The sequence below is a fragment of the Bos grunniens genome, chromosome 26, assembly GCF_055505025.1.
Source record: "Bos grunniens cultivar Pamir isolate PY7600 chromosome 26, Bosgru_T2T1.0, whole genome shotgun sequence".
In the NCBI taxonomy this organism is placed as follows: Eukaryota; Metazoa; Chordata; class Mammalia; order Artiodactyla; family Bovidae; genus Bos; species Bos grunniens.
Window position 1 is genome coordinate 48285420 of NC_141190.1, and position 12901 is coordinate 48298320.

Consider the following 12901-nt stretch of genomic DNA (forward strand, 5'->3'; position numbering starts at 1 on the left):
GGCGTGTGTCCTCAGTGGATGCAAAGACTGACCAATGAAATTTTGATGAGGAAGATAATAGAGACATCCTCTCAAAATATCTTCCACCAAATTATTTATTACCAACAGGAAAAAAAACCCTAAATTTTCAGTGGAGATATCTGGCAGACACCACCCTTAGAAAGTAAGGAAGGCCAACTGTCTACATTGACACAAAGTAACCTCACATGTCTACTGATACAAGGTACTTTGGGGATGGGGGTGGCGTTCCTGCCAAAAATGCAAACTGATTTTAAGCAAGAAAAAAACATCAGACAAACATAAATTGAGAGACATTTTACAAGACAACTGGTCTACATGCTTCAAAAATATCAAGGTCAAGAAGACAAAGAAAACTGAGGAAACAGCCAGGTGAAAGTCAAGTTCTTAGACTGTTTCTGGGAAATGAGGTGTGACTCCAGAAGGGGGTCAGAGGACAGTGGCTAGGGTTCCAAACAGACTATGCACTTGTGTTAAAGTTACTCATTTTAATAACTATATTGCTATGATGTAACAGAGTCCTCTTGTTCTTCAGAAATTTTCTTTACAATATTTAGGAGTAAAGTGTGCATGCCATATGCCACTTACTCTCAATTCATCTGGGAAAATAATTATATATGTTTGCATACTTGTATATATGTATGTATGTGTGTGTGTGTGTGTGTGTGTGTGAAATAAAAGAAAAATTCAAAGTGGGGAAACATTAGCTATCAGTAACTGGGTAAATGAGGGTTCATTGTACTGTTGCCTCTCCTCTATAAATTGGAAATTACATCAAGTAAAAGTTAGAAAAAAATACTACAAAGTGAAAGAAAACTAGTGAAGTACGTAAACTCCGAGGCGAGCCAAGAGCGTCAGTAAGGGCACTGGACGCAGTGAGAACGTGAGCCTCGGGCGCCGTTTGTGCCCAAGCAGGAGCCAAGGTGGACTCACACACTTGCCCGTGAATGTAAATCCACGGAGAATCCACTGAGCTACTCCAGTGGTTTTCAACCAGGGCTGACATCCTGGGATGTCTGTCTGGTGACATTTCTGTTGCGGCACTTGGGTGGGGACAGTCAAGTATCACTATTGACATCCAATCAGCGGCCAGGGATGCTGATAAACATCCCACACCCAGAGCCCCGACCTCGAGAGTCACCGGTCCAGGAACTAAGGATGAGAAACCCAGAGCGGAACAATCGATTTTCAACAACGATGTGGTTAGAAGATTGAATTTAATAAAATTTAATTTCATAAATTAAAACAGTTTCATAAAGCCTGAGAATATATCACGAATTCACAATTCTTGTCATTTTCAAGGCTGATGACAACAAAGATTCATCAAAAAGCAGGGCAATGCTTCTGATTTAAGAACAAAAGAATCTTCCCAGCTTTCACTGAAGGCCCATACAGAATGCAAGCTTCGCACACTTTTCCTGTAGTTACAGATTGAATACACCTCTATAGCTACTTTAGAAAGGAAAAGCAATTAGCCAGAAACCAGGATTCAACGTTTTTGTCTTTGAATCTTAATATCTACGATTAAAATATTTTAAGCTTTCTAAATATTCTCTGTTACTTTGTGCTGTTATCTATCCTATAGACAATGACAAGCTCTCTAAAAATAGTTCCTTTTAAGTATATTGGATTTTTAAAAACTGCTAATCTCCATTATAAAAAAAAATTGCTAATCTAATTCAAATTGGTAATAGCAATATGGAGGAAATGAATCTAAATGACAATAATGGGTTTCGAAGAGTTGAGTCCAATTTTGGCCGTGTACTAAAACGCCTTCATCAGGGCATGTGATAACACACTGTGTGTATCCGATGCCAGGAATCCATTCCTGAGATGAGTTCAGACATAATTGCAGCTTTTGACATCCTCCACGTTAGCATCCTTCTAAATCATCTTGAAAAATATGTTGGTCTTTCAGGTTCGGTTATTTGGTTGCTTAAATCTTATTATAACCATCAACAACAGTTTGTTAATATAATTTCTTTCCATTCCTCCTCTTACACTGTCATCTGGAGTCATCTGTTACATTGTCATCCGGAATCCCAAAGGGAGCGGGTCTTGCTTCCATCCTTTCTTTATCTAACTGCTACCTTTAAGAACTACAACACCGTATCTTTAAAACATGGATTCTCTTATCGCATTTCAGCTGACAACCGGCCTACTTGCTTTTCTAGTCCCAGCACTTACGCCTTCAACGAGTACGCTCATTCGTTATTTAGACAAAACTAACCCTGGGTTGTGCTGTTTGGAAACTTTTTGATGTTAAAACCTAGAATCTTGTGATTCAACTATACTTCGATAAAAATAGATTTAATAAGTAGAATCCTTTGGTTTGCTCTCTCCCTTTACCAAAAAAAAAAAACAAAAACATTGCTATTTTTCATGAAGACTTCAGATTTACTGGTCAGTTTAGTGTGGTCACATCAGGGGGTTGCTCCTGTAAATGGACTTTCTGTTGGAATCAGAACACGTGCCCTGGCCTCGCCGCAGCCACCCATGTTTTTATCTGCCTGAGGGCAGTGTGCTGTCTCCCACTCTCCGGTTGTGAGCGTGTGAAAAGAGTGCAGTCTGCCTTCCTCAAATTAACACAAAAGGGCTTGGGTAGGAGAGGAGGAAAGAATATTTTGTACCTACCACACGATACCAGGTCGCGTTCTAAGTATTCTAAATATACCACTATTTTATTCTTCTGATTTAAAATGGTGCTTAGCCAGCAGCCCCAATATAGCCTGGATTCATTTTTAATCCTGTTTTGAAAAGATATTATTCCCATATACTAGTACACAATGAGTTTCCAAAACTGTCTTAAATAAATGACTTAAACCTATGAAGATACAAGGTGATTTAAAAATACACTAAGACCACAAAACTGCTACTGAAAGTTAAGATTGATTAAGAGCTTAACGGCAGAATCTGGGCCAAATCTCCACAAAATGTGATGCAAATGGAGCGCTACATAAAAAATAAAGAATCACAATCCCCTCTTTCAGGCTGAGTTTCATGGCCAACCCAGACTGTGATTCAAGGGGGAGCAGCTGCACAAAGGGGAGGAAGAGCCCACGCACAACCCCAGCCAGAAGCCAGGCAGCTCTTCAATAGAGACTGAAAGATGGGAATTCCCCCAAAATGGCAGGACAGAGGCTGTGGGACCCGGGTGCACATGCTACCCTGGTAGATAAAACCCAGCAGCAGGAGCAGGACGAGACTGAGCAGCCCTGCCAGCCAAGGGCCAGGTTTCCTCAGACACTGTGTCCATTCTGCATAGCAGCCAAGAAGACACTTGAACTTCCCTGCTGGCTCAGACGGGAAAGTGTCTGCCTATAATGCAGGAGACCCGGGTTCAATCCCTGGGTCGGGCAGGTCTCCTGGAGAAGGTGATGGCACCCCACTCCACTACTCCTGCCTGGAAAATGCCATGGACAGAGGAACCTGGTAGGCTACAGTCCATGGGGTCACAGAGGGTCAGACACAACTCAACGACTTCACTTTCTTTCACTTTTCAAGAAGACAGTGATGGGCCAAGAGGTCAGAAGTACACCAGGTGCTGTCTGCAATAGCCAGCAACCACTCTGAACCCTGGGCACACCCCCTCCCGCCACCAGTGGAGAGAGTTATCTGCCTCCACTCACTTCTCAAGGCAGCCAAAACACTGAGATCAGGAGCTCTTTTTTTCTTTTATCTTTTTTTTCCAAGAATGAATAAAAAGGAAAAAATACAGCATGAGGCAACTTCAAAAGGACAACACAATAAGACAACGTGAATGTTGTCAACTCAAAGAAAGAAGACGCTGGGTGTGAAGTGACGCCAATGTCAGAAGTAAACTCTTGGAACTATTTAGCATGCTCAAAGAGCTCACACTCCATCTTCAAGTAAACTCTTGGAACTATTTAGCATGCTCAAAGAGCTCACACACCATCTTCAAGGAGAAACGACGGCAATCAAAAGGAGAGAGGCCAGAAAACAAGAAGATGAAAGGAAGAGATGAACAGAGAGAGAGAAATCAGTTAAGAAAGGGAGACAAAAAAAGATTAAAAATGCAACAACAGGATTCAAATCCATGCTACAGACAGTGAACAACAGGAGCTGTAACAAATTTGAGATTCTCTTTTCAGCGGAGAGGAAGAGGACAAAGAAAAGAAAATGATAATTTTGAAGAAGGACATGAGAAATGAGAACATAAAACAGTCTAAGCGTGCACACATACACACACACACACACACACCAAACTGGTAGTCTAGAAGAGCTCTGTTCCCTGCCCCTCCCAACCTACAAAGAACAGGTGTAATTATCAACTACATTACTTTCTACAAGTAAAACAACATAACCAAAAGCATCTGGATTTGCTGATTGAGAAAGTTCACAGTTTTTCATGTAAAGAACCATAGATGAAAGGCATATTTATATATTCTTTAGCGCGTGATGAAAAATTGCAAGGAAGAGGGGAAAAGAACACCCCGCTGTCAGCAAGATAACCCCAAGTTGATCTGCACAGGAGAACAGTGAAACTCAGCCTCAGACTCATCCTCTGGGATGAGAAATGCCAGGCCAGGAGCAGCATCTGCAGATGTCAGAGGAGGGGACAGTTGGGACCTAAATATATGACCTGGCCAAGTTAGTTTCCATTTGTGAAGCAATTCCAAGAGCAATTCATAGCCTAGTGGTTTAATTACTAAGCAACAATTAATAAAAACTGATGACTGAGTCTTTAACTTAGAAACCAGAAAACATAGCCAACACTTAGTGTTCTAAATAAACCAGGTATCAGTGAATTAGAACACATAAAAATTTATATGACAATTCCAAAGTCTAGTTCTTTATTAAGACTATTTTTTACTTTTTTAAATTACAATTCATCTGAAATGTAATTTAAAGTGCTATGAGATGGGTAGGTCACATTGGTCGGTTTCATCTGATAATGAATAAATAAATGAATAAATCAGTGTCCCAAATGCTGCACTACATTTTGTAGTGCAAATAGTACGTGGATAGCAGACAGGCTGGAAAACTGTCCCATATGATACCAGAACCAGGTGCAGGAAAGGAAAGGAGTGGTAAATTTCACCTTGAAATAGTTTTGAAACAGCATGCCCAGTAATAATACCCACAAAATAAAAATACAGATGATTAACCACTTCACTTACCTATATGACAGACAAATATCAGTATCCCTGAGATACTAAAGTCTTCCACAAATTCGTAAGTAGAAGAGTGAAGAGCAAACAGGGAAATGGACAAACATCTGGGTCTACAATTAATAGAAGAGAAAAGTTAAATAACTAGTGAACGTGTGATCAAGGCCACATACACTGAAAAATGAGACAAACCTCTTCCTTCCTCCCTACTGCTGCTGCTAAGTCGCTTCAGTCATGTCCGACTCTGTGCGACCCCACAGACACCTCCCCACCAGGCTCCCCCGTCCCTGGGATTCTCCAGGCAAGAGCACTGGAGTGGGTTGCCATTTCCTTCTCCAATGCATGAAAGTGAAAAGTGAAAGTGAAGTCGCTCAGCTGTGTCCTTCCTCCCTACACTGGCCCAAATCACAGCTGAGGGTAACCTTTGGTACAGCAGAGACACTGGAGAGGGAGTCTCCCACAATGCCAACCCGGGAATGACTCATTGAAAACTTTCAGAAAATACTCTAGCATTATCCATTCAATATGAAATTTACATCTTCTTTTAAACAGACATTTTTACTTCTGGAAACTTTCTCTATAAAATAAACATTCCAGCGTGCATATTCATCCATGTAACTATGGAGCTTTGTTTGAAAAAAAGAAAAAAACCTGGCAACAACCTGATGCTCGCCAGTAGACACACGCTTAAATAAACTCTCCTATATAACAAAGCACAGTGGAATATTAAAGGGTTATTTTAAAGACTGTGTTTTGCATTATTTATTAGCCCAGGGGATAGTCATAATACATCATTAGCTTACAAATATAAAGTTACAGCATAATCTCATCTCTGTAAGAAAAATATCAGAATCAGGACGTATGTAATGTGTGTCCTGGATAGGTAGAGATGAATATATGGATATGACAAGGGTGCAGGCTGCGCCACCATGAAGCAATATTGATTATCCAGTTACTTAAAGGGGGAAGAGAGGAGAAGCAGGAGCAGGGACGACTACTGACTCTCTGGATAATTTTACATTTCTTAGTTGTTCTAATTTAATAACAGAAATTAGATATATAAACACTAATAAAATAGAAAAATGCAAACACATCACTTTCGGAAGGAGAAAGGAGACAACCGCAAATAAGGCTTTGCAGAAATAGTAAGAGACCATTCTGTATAAAAACTTATGAATTAAAAAAGAAAAAAAATTAAAACTTGTGAATTAACTTTAAAAATCTAAACAAAATATAAAACAAATAATCAAATAGCACTTATTCCAGGAGGCAAGGATGTTTTAATTCCAGAAAAGCTGGTAATAATAATATCATATTATATGATATATATAATATAATATGAATAATAATCATATCAGTATATCAAGAGAGAAAATAATGTATTTACTTCAGTAAATGACTTTAAAATGATAGATAAAACAGAAATAAAAGGATATTTCCTTGGCATACTAAAAAGACATATTAACATACTTGGTAGTTAAATCATAAACTGATATTTTTAAAAATCAGAAACATTGATGCCTTTCTAGTCAATTCAATAAAAAACAGGAATAAATTTTGGAAGAGATGAGAAAAAATATTATTTGTGGATTGTCTGCATTAGAGGATAATGAGCTGTATCACTATTATGACTAAGTCAGAAAGTGAGACAGAAATAAGTATAGAAAATTAATATTGTTTCTTAGAATACCAAAGAATGATTTTAATAAAAATGCTTAAAGTTGAGTACAAAATCTATTGAGGGTCAAACAAGAAGACTATCAAGTCTTATCATGTATGGGAAAGTTAATAACATAAATATGATAACACGCCCAAACTATACATTTAATTCCATTTGTACTCCAAATAGGATTTTTCCCTTGTAAAACGATTGCAAAATTAATCTAGGAAATAAATAAGGATGAAGAATCAGAAAATGTTTGGGCTAGTATGAAAGAAACTTGATAAAATGAACTCCAAAGCTACAATAGTTAAAACAGTGAGGCAAGAGAACAGACCAGTCTATGGGCAAAAATTAAAAACTCATCTGCATGTGTATAGAAATTCATTATGATGAAGGTGTATTTCAAAGCACAGGATAAAGCCTTAATAAATGATAAGTTTGAATGACTAATTAGAAAAAATTAAGTCAAATCTTTCTCAGAAAACATTAAAATTAATTCCTAAAGGAGTTTTTTTGAAGTAAAAGGTGAAAATAAACTGTAGAAAAAGAGTAAAACACAGAAAATATCTGAACTTAGGGGAGGAATGATAGTGTTAATGAACACATAAGCAGAAGGAGACTTTAAAAATGATAGCTTTCAACACACAAATTTTATATACAAGAGATAAAATGAATAATAAACAGAGGTAACCACTCAAAAATATATAATAAGAGTGTATCATTCGTCTATAAAAAGACTCTTAAAAATTAATAGGAAAAAAAAAAGCACTCCTTTAGAGAAATAGGCCAAGACCGGCATCAGACAATTCACAAGAGAAGAAAACCAGAGAGCCAGTGATGTGTGGTGGTAAAAAAAGTTCTACCTCTTGTAATCAAAGAAATGCAAATTAAAAGAACAACAAAACATCATTTCTATGACATCAAATCTACAAAAATTAAAGAACACAAATGCCCAGTGTGGGTGAGGATTGGGGAAATGGGTACTTTGATGCACTACTTATGAGTGTTATTATATGTGCAATCTTTCTGAAATGCAATTTCATAAAATGTTTTAAATTGGGCACAACCTTTGACCAGGGAATTCCACTTCTAAGAACTCTTCCTAAGGGAGCATGCAAAGGCAATTGCAAATAATTACATGCCTTGTCGCTCATCACAATGCTATTTATAATGGCAAAAAACTTTAAATGACCTAAATGTCCAACTAGGGCTGGTTAAATGAAGTTTGTCTCTTCTCTCTGCTAGACTGGCATGTATTCTGCCTTTTAGATTTATGTTAGGAACATGTATTCACATGTGAAATAGTCACAGTCTGTTGCTAAATGTGAATCACAGGTTATAAGACAGAACAAAAAACATAATTCCAAGTGGGTGAAATAATGACCACACCCATGCATTGAAGAACAAATATAACCACAAGTGGCTATGTCTTCCTTATGAAGTGCAGAACTTTTACAATGAAGATGGTTTACTTTTATATACAGAAAACCAAAAAAAAAAAAAAAATCCCTATTTTTGTGATAATTTTTTGTTATCAAGTTTCCAGATATTCCTACCCTAAACAGAATCCTGGGAAACATAAACCATTTGGTATCTTTTCAAAGAAAAGACAGAAGATGACTTTGAGTCTGTCAAAGCAGCATTTCCTCTGTGAACCTTACTGTGGGGCCACGAAGTGCCCTCTCAGCCAGGACTCAGGTGATGGATATATTGCTCATGGATGGTGCACGTCTGTAATAAGTGGTGTCATCACCTTCAACTCCAAATAATTCTGGCAAGGAAGCTTGGCACATTTACAGTGAGATAAAAGAAAACATACAGCATCAAGGAAAAATAGCATTTATTCAACAAGTTTGGGGTACCCAGTGCACGAGAGATGCCAGCTGGAACTTCTAGGATAGTGGTAGGGTGGTCTCTCCCCTCCAGTTGCTTATAACCTACTTGGGGAAGAGAGCAAAGAGGGAGAGAGAGAAATGCAATTTTGCCAGTACGGGCTATGTTATTGAAAATACTGGCTCATGCTTACTGGAAGAATGCTGTAAAGAGGAAAAGACGCGCCGCAGTTGGACTCTCAGCTCCTACTTTCTACTCTTGCTTAAATCTCCTGAAAAGTAGAGTTCTGCAAGACCACACAGAATGCTACATGCCTAAGAAATGGCCATTTGCCAAGCACAGGTCCTCCCCCTGTGTGGAGCTGCCCCCCGCAGTGTCCAGGAGTCTCTGGTAGAGGTGTGGGTCGGTGGTGGCCTGCTGCAGGGTCGGGGCACTGAGTGCAGCAGTGCATCATGGGACCTTTGGAAGGAGGTCGCCATTGTCTTCATTACCTCCACCATAGTTTGGCTTCCCGTCAAACACAGGGAGGGAACACAGCCCTGCCCATCAACAGAAAATTGGATTAAAGATTTACTGAGCATGGCCCCGCCCATCAGAACAAGACCCAGCTTTCCCCTCAATCAGTCTCTCCCATGAGGAAGCTTCCATAAGCCTCTCAACCTCATCCATCAGAGGGCAGACAGACTGAAAACCACAATCACAGGAAACTAACCAATCTGATCACATGGAACACAGCCTTGTCTGACTCACTGAAACTATGAGGCATGCCATGTAAGGCCACCCAAGACAGATGGGTCATGGCGGAGAGTTCTGACAAACAGTGGCCCACTAGAAAAGGGAATGGCAAACCACTTCAGTATTCTTGCTTTGAGAACCCCGTGAACAGTATGAAAAGGCAAAAACATATGACACTGAAAGATGAACTCCCCAGGTTGGTAGATGCCCAATATGCTACTGGAGATTAGTGGAGAAATAACTCCAGAAAGAATGAAAGGATGGAGCCAAAGCAAAAACAACACCCAGTTGGGGATGTGACAGGTGACGGAAGTAAAGTCCAATGCTGCAAAGAGCAATATTGCACAGGAACCTGGAATGTTAGGTCCACGAATCAAGGCAAATTGGAAGTGATCAAACAGGAGATGGCAAGAATGAACATTGACATTTTAGGAATCAGTGACCTAAAATGGACTGGAATGGGTGAATTTAACTCAGACGACCATTATATCTACCACTGTAGGCAAGGATCCCTTAGAAGAAATGAAGTAGCCAACATAGTCACCAAAACAATCCGAAATGTAGTACTTGAATGCAATCTCAAAAACAACAGAATGATCTCTGTTCATTTCCAAGGAAAACTATTAAATATCACAGTAATCCAAGTCTATGCCCCAACCAGTAATGCTCAAGAAGCTGAAGTTGAACGGTTCTATGAAGACATACAAGACTTTCTAGAACTAACACCCAAAAAAGATGTCCTCTTCATTATAGGGGACTGGAATGCAAAAGTAGGAAGTTAAGAAACACCTGGAATAAGAAGCAAATTTGGCTTTGGAAGGCAAAACTAAGCACATCAAAGATTAATAGAGTTTTGCCAAAAGAATGCGTTGATCATAGCAAACACTCTCTTCCAAGAACACAAGAGAAGACTCTATACATGGACATCACCAGATGGTCAATACCAAAATCAAATTGATTATATTCTTTGCAGCCAAAGATGGAGAAGCCCTATACAGTCAGCAAAAACAAGACTGGGAGCTGACTCTGGCTCAGATCATGAATTCCTTATTGCCAAATTCAGACTTAAATTGAAGAAAGTAGGGAAAACCATTAGACCATTCAGATATGACCTAAATCAAATCCCTTATAATTATATAGTGGAAGTGACAAATAGATTTAAGGGACTAGATCTGATAGAATGCTTGATGAACTATGGACAGAGGTTCATGACACGGTACAGGAGGCAGGGATCAAGACCATCCCCATGGGAAAGAAATGCAAAAAGGCAAAATGGTTGTCTGACATGGCCTTACAAATAGTTGAGAAAAGAAGAGAAGCTAGAGGCAAAGGAGAAAAGGAAAGATATACCTATTTGAATGCAGAGTTCCAAAGAATAGCAAGGAAAGATAAGAAAGCCTTCCTCAGGGATCAACGCAAAGAAATAAAGGAAAACAATAGAATGGAAAAGACCGGAGGTCTCTTCAACAAAATTAGAGATACCAAGGGAACATTTCATGCAAAGATGGGCTCAGTAAAGGACAGAATGGTATGGACCTAATAGAAGCAGAAGATATTAAGAAGAGGGGGCAAGAAAACACAGAAGAACTGTACAAAAAAGATCTTCATGACCCAGATAATCATAATGATGTGATCACTCACCTAGAGCCAGACATACTTGAATGCAAAGTCAAGTGGGCCTTAGGAAGCTTCACTACCAACAAAGCTAGTGGAGGTGATGGAATTCCAGTTGAGCTATTTCAAATCCTAAAAGATGATGCTGTGAAAGTGCTGCACTCAATATGCCAGCAAATTAACTCAGCAGTGTGGCCACATGACTGGAAAAGGTCAGTTTTCATTCCAATCCCAAAGAAAGGCAATGCCAAAGAATGCTCAAACTACCACACAATTGCACTCATCTCACACGCTAGCAAAGTAATGCTCAAAATTCTCCAAGCCAGGCTTCAGCAATATGTGAACCATGAACTTCCAGATGTTCAAGCTTGTTTTAGAAAAAGTTTTAGAAAAGTCAGAGGAACCAGAGATCAAATTGCCAACATCTGCTGGATCATTGAAAAAGCAAGAGAGTTCCAGAAAAACATCTATTTCTGCTTTATTGACTGTGCCAAAGCCTTTGACTGTGTGGATCACAATAAACTGTGGAAATTTCTGAAAGATGGGAATACCAGACCACCTGACCTGACTCTTGAGAAACCTGTATGCAGGTCAGGAAGCAACAGTTAGAACTGGACATGGAACAACAGACTGGTTCCAAATAGGAAAAAGAGTACGTCAAGGTTGTATATTGTCACCTAGCTTATTTAACTTCTATGCAGAGTACATCATGAGAAACGCTGGGCTGGATGAAGCACAAGCTGGAATCAAGATTGCTGGGAGAAATATCAATAACCTCAGATATGCAGATGACACCATCCTTATGGCAGAAAGTGAAGAAGAACTAAAAAGCCTTTCGATGAAAGTGAAAGAGGAGAGTGAAAGAGTTGGCTCAAAGCTCAACATTCAGAAAACGAAGATCATGGCATCTGGTCCCATCACTTCATGGGAAATAGATGGGGAAACAAAGGAAACAGTGTCAGACTTTATTTTTTGGGGCTCCAAACTCACTGCTGATGGTAACTGCAACCATAAAATTAAAAGACACTTGCTCCTTGGAAGAAAAGCTATGACCAATGTAGACAGCATATTAAAAAGTAGAGACATTACTTTATCAACAAAGGTCGATCTAGTTAAAGGTGTGGTTTTTCCAGTAGTATGTATGGATGTGAGAGTTGGACTATAAAGAAATCTGAGCACCAAAGGATTGATGCTTTTGAACTGTGGTGTTGGAGAAGGCTCTTGAGAGTCCCTTGGACTGCAAGGAGATCCAACCAGTCAAGCTTAAAGGAAATCATTCCTGAATATTCATTGGAAGGACTGATGCTGAAGCTGAAACTCCAGTACTTTGGCCACCTGATGCAAAGAACCGACTCATTGGAAAAGACCCTGATACTGGGAAAGATTGAAGGTGGGAGGAGCAGGGGACAGCAGAGGATGAGATGGTGGGATGGCATCACCAGTGCAATGGACATGAGTTTGAGTATGCTCTTGGAGTTGGTGATGGACAGGGAAGCCTGGCATGCTGCAGTCCATGGGTTGGCAAAGAGTCAGACATGACAGAGTGACTGAACTGAACTGATCAGGAGCTGGGGCTTGATCTCAGAATTACCTTGCCTGGATTTTTAGAGGAGAAAATGAGGAACATAACAAATTAGTCACGGAAGGGGGACTCTTACTCTTCAATATTCTAACTGAGAAGAAGCGACAGGACCTCCCTGGCAGAACTGGAGTGAGAACTGGAGATGAGGTGGCTGATGTTTCCAGCTGTATGACTGGCCTTCGCTGACCCCCGGTGCTCTGTCTCTATGACTGACCTGGGGCCACAGCAGCCTGTTTTCTTGAATGAGCAGAGTGATTGCAAATAGGTGGTTCAGACAGTAAAAATCTGCTTGCAATTCAGGAGAGGAGGGTTCAATCCTCGGGC

At 39.7% G+C, this 12901-nt stretch overlaps 1 long non-coding RNA gene across 1 annotated transcript; it reads right to left on the reverse strand.

Moving 5' to 3' along the window:
* Positions 1-4815: 4815 nt before the first annotated feature.
* LOC147344548 (uncharacterized) lies at positions 4816-5523 on the reverse strand. Its single transcript, XR_015155344.1, has 2 exons — positions 5343-5523; positions 4816-5263 (listed from the first exon to the last, which is right to left on the reverse strand). It is a non-coding gene; the product is annotated as an uncharacterized LOC147344548 (long non-coding RNA).
* Positions 5524-12901: the final 7378 nt, after the last annotated feature.